Here is a 5,343-nt window from a genome sequence, read left to right on the forward strand (position 1 = left end):
TACATGACTGTCAGCATCACTTTGAGGTTATTCGAAACTTTCACTCCATTAATGTTCGCATAATTTTGAGTTCATTAGCAATTCTTACTAAATCACTGTCGCATCATTTTGAGATCATTAGCAATTCGTCTGACATCACTGTCGCATCAATTTTTAGGTTCGTAGCAACTCTTACTGCATGACTGTCAGCATCACTTTGAGGTCGTTCGAAACTCTTGCTACATTACTGTAAGCATCACTGAGATGATTAGCAACTATCACTACATTATTGTTAGCATCGTTTTGAGTTCAATAGCAATTCTTACGACATCACTGTCAGCATCATTTTTTATTTACTCGCAACTCAAACCACATGACTGTCAGCATCACTTTGAGGTTGTTCGAAACACTTTCAACATTACTGTAAGCATCACTGAGTTTATTAGCAACTATCACTACATTACTGTTAGCATCATCTTGAGTTCATTAGAAATTCTTCCGACATCACTGTCGCAATATTTTGAGGTTCGTATTAACTCTTACTACATGACTGTCAGCATCACTTTGATGTTATTCGAAACTTTCACTCCATTACTGTTAGCATCATTTTGAGTTCATTAGCAATTCTTACTACATCACTGTTGCATCATTTTGAGATCATTAGCAATTCTTCCGACATCACTGTTGCATTATTTTGAGGTTCGTAGAAACTCTTACTACATGACTGTCAGCATCACTTTGAGGTTATTCGAAACGTTCACTCCATTACTGTTAGCATCATTTTGAGTTCATTAGCAATTCTTACTAAATCACTGTCGCATCATTTTGAGATCTTTAGCAATTCTTTTGACATCACTGTCGCATTATTTTGAGGTTCGTAGCAACTCTTACTACATTACATTCAGCATCACTTTGAGTTTGTTCGAAACGTTCACTCCATTACTGTTAGCATCATTTTGAGTTCATTAGCAATTCTTATTAAATCATTGTCGCATCATTTTGAGATCTTTAGCAATTCTTCTGACATCACTGTCGCATTATTTTGAGGTTCGTAGCAACTCTTACGACATGACTGTCAGCATCACTTTGAGGTTGTTCGAAACACTTCCTACATTACTGTAAGCATCACTGAGTTGATTAGCAACTTTCAGTACATTACTGTTAGCATCATCTTGAGTTCATTAGAAATTCTTCCGACATCACTTTCGCAATATTTTGAGGTTCGTAGCAACTTTTACGACATTACTGTCGCATTATTTTAAGGTTCGTTGCAACACTTACTGCATGACTGTCATCGTCACTTTGAGGTTATTTGAAACTTTCACTCCATTACTGTTAGCATCATTTTGAGTTCATTAGCAATTCTTGCTACATCACTGTAGCATCATTTTTAGATCATTAGCAATTCTTCTGACATCACTGTCGCATTATTTTTTAGGTTCGTAGCAACTCTTTCTACATGACTGTCAGCATCACTTTGAGGTTATTCGAAACTTTCACTCCATTACTGTTCGCATCATTTTGATTTCATTAGCAATTCTTACTAAATCACTGTCGCATCATTTTGAGATCTTTAGCAATTCTTCTTACATCACTGTCGCATTATTTTGAGGTTCGTCGCAACTCTTACGACATGACTGTCAGCATCAATTTGAGGTTATTCGAAACTTTCACTCCATTACTGTTAGCACCCTTTTGAGTTCATGAGCAATTCTTACTCCATCACTGTCGCATCATTTTGAGATCATTAGCAATTCTTCCGACATCAATGTCGCAATATTTTGAGGTTCGTATTAACTCTTACTACATGACTGTCAGCATCACTTTGAGGTTATTCGAAACTTTCACTCCATTAATGTTAGCATAATTTTTAGTTCATTAGCAATTCTTACTAAATCACTGTCGCATCATTTTGAGATCATTAGCAATTCTTCTGACATCACTGTCGCATTATTTTGAGGTTCGTAGCAATTCTTACTACATGACTGTCAGCATCACTTTGAGGTTGTTCGAAACACTTACTACATTACTGTAAGCATCACTGAGTTGATTAGCAACTATCACTACATTACCGTTAGCATCATCTTAAGTTCATTAGAAATTCCTCCGACATCACTGTCGAAATATTTTGAGGTTCGTAGCAACTTTTACTACATGACTGTCAGCATCACTTTGAGGTTATTCGAAACTTTCACTCCATTACTGTTAGCATCATTTTTAGTTCATTAGCAATTCTTAATACATCACTGTTGCATCATTTTGAGATCATTAGCAATTCTTCTGACATCACTGTCGCATTATTTTGACGTTCGTAGCAACTCTTACTACATTACTCTTGCATTATTTAAAGGTTCGTAGCAACTCTTACTACATTACATTCAGCATCACTTTGAGTTTATTCGCAACTTGCACTCCATTAATGTTAGCATCATTTTGAGTTCATTAGCAATTCTTACTAAATCACTGTAGCATCATTTTGAGATCATTCGCAATTCGTCTTACATCACTGTCGCATCAATTTTTAGGTTCGTAGCAACTCTTACTACATGACTGTCAGCATCACTTTGAGGTTGTTCGAAACTCTTACTACATTACTGTAAGCATCACTGATTTGATTAGCAACTATCACTACATTACTGTTAGCATCGTTTTGAGTTCAATAGCAATTCTTACGACATCACTGTCAGCATCATTTTTTATTTACTCGCAACTCAAACCACATGACTGTCAGCATCACTTTGAGGTTGTTCGAAACACTTACTACATTACTGTAAGCATCACTGAGTTGATTAGCAACTTTCAGTACATTACTGTTAGCATCATCTTGAGATCATTAGCAATTCTTCTGACATCACTGTCGCATTATTTTTTAGGTTCGTAGCAACTCTTTCTACATGACTGTCAGCATCACTTTGAGGTTATTCGAAACTTTCACTCCATTATTGTTCTCATCATTTTGATTTCATTAGCAATTCTTACTAAATCACTGTCGCATCATTTTGAGATCTTTAGCAATTCTTCTTACATCACTGTCGCATTATTTTGAGGTTCGTCGCAACTCTTACGACATGACTGTCAGCATCACTTTGAGGTTATTCGAAACTTTCACTCCATTACTGTTAGCACCCTTTTGAGTTCATGAGCAATTCTTACTACATCACTGTCGCATCATTTTGAGATCATTAGCAATTCTTCCGACATCACTGTCGCAATATTTTGAGGTTCGTATTAACTCTTACTACATGACTGTCAGCATCACTTTGAGGTTATTCGAAACTTTCACTCCATTAATGTTAGCATAATTTTTAGTTCATTAGCAATTCTTACTAAATCACTGTCGCATCATTTTGAGATCATTAGCAATTCTTCTGACATCACTGTCGCATTATTTTGAGGTTCGTAGCAACTCTTACAACATGACTGTCAGCATCACTTTGAGGTTGTTCGAAACACTTACTACATTACTGTAAGCATCACTGAGTTGATTAGCAACTATCACTACATTACCGTTAGCATCATCTTGAGGTCATTAGAAATTCCTCCGACATCACTGTCGAAATATTTTGAGGTTCGTAGCAACTTTTACTACATGACTGTCAGCATCACTTTGAGGTTATTCGAAACTTTCACTCCATTACTGTTAGCATCATTTTTAGTTCATTAGCAATTCTTAATACATCACTGTTGCATCATTTTGAGATCATTAGCAATTCTTCTGACATCACTGTCGCATTATTTTGACGTTCGTAGCAACTCTTACTACATTACTCTTGCATTATTTAAAGGTTCGTAGCAACTCTTACTACATTACATTCAGCATCACTTTGAGTTTATTCGCAACTTGCACTCCATTAATGTTAGCATCATTTTGAGTTCATTAGCAATTCTTACTAAATCACTGTAGCATCATTTTGAGATCATTCGCAATTCGTCTTACATCACTGTCGCATCAATTTTTAGGTTCGTAGCAACTCTTACTACATGACTGTCAGCATCACTTTAAGGTTGTTCGAAACTCTTACTACATTACTGTAAGCATCACTGATTTGATTAGCAACTATCACTACATTACTGTTAGCATCGTTTTGAGTTCAATAGCAATTCTTACGACATCACTGTCAGCATCATTTTTTATTTACTCGCAACTCAAACCACATGACTGTCAGCATCACTTTGAGGTTGTTCGAAACACTTACTACATTACTGTAAGCATCACTGAGTTGATTAGCAACTTTCAGTACATTACTGTTAGCATCATCTTGAGATCATTAGCAATTCTTCTGACATCACTGTCGCATTATTTTTTAGGTTCGTAGCAACTCTTACTACATGACTGTCAGCATCACTTTGAGGTTATTCGAAACTTTCACTCCATTACTGTTAGCATCATTTTGATTTCATTAGCAATTCTTACTAAATCACTGTTGCATCATTTTGAGATCTTTAGCAATTCTTCTTACATCACTGTCGCATTATTTTGAGGTTCGTCGCAACTCTTACGACATGACTGTCAGCATCACTTTGAGGTTATTCGAAACTTTCACTCCATTACTGTTAGCACCCTTTTGAGTTCATGAGCAATTCTTACTACATCACTGTCGCATCATTTTGAGATCATTAGCAATTCTTCCGACATCACTGTCGCAATATTTTGAGGTTCGTATTATCTCTTACTACATGACTGTCAGCATCACTTTGAGGTTATTCGAAACTTTCACTCCATTAATGTTAGCATCATTTTGAGATCATTAGCAATTCTTACTAAATCACTGTCGCATCATTTTGAGATCATTAGCAATTCTTCTGACATCACTGTCGCATTATTTTGAGGTTCGTAGCAACTCTTACTACATGACTGTCAGCATCACTTTGAGGTTGTTCGAAACACTTACTACATTACTGTAAGCATCACTGAGTTGATTAGCAACTATCACTACATTACCGTTAGCATCATCTTGAGTTCATTAGAAATTCCTCCGACATCACTGTCGAAATATTTTGAGGTTCGTAGCAACTTTTACTACATGACTGTCAGCATCACTTTGAGGTTATTCGAAACTTTCACTCCATTACTGTTAGCATCATATTTAGTTTATTCGCCATTCTTAAGACATCACTGTCGCAATATTTTGAGGTTCGGAGCAACTTTTTCTACATTACTGTCAGCATCACTTTGAGGTTGTTCGAAACTTTCACTACATTACTGTTAGCATCGTTTTGAGTTCAATCGCAATTCTTACGACATCACTGTCAGCATCATTTTTTATTTACTCGCAACTCAAACCACATGACTGTCAGCATCACTTTGAGGTTATTCAAAACTTTCACTCCATTACTGTTAGCATCATTTTGAGTTCATAAGCA

This window comes from Aulostomus chinensis, chromosome 1 (assembly GCF_037954235.1).
Source record: "Aulostomus chinensis isolate RoL2024-O1b breed Wild chromosome 1, RoL_Achi_v1.0, whole genome shotgun sequence".
NCBI classification, from domain to species: Eukaryota; Metazoa; Chordata; class Actinopteri; order Syngnathiformes; family Aulostomidae; genus Aulostomus; species Aulostomus chinensis.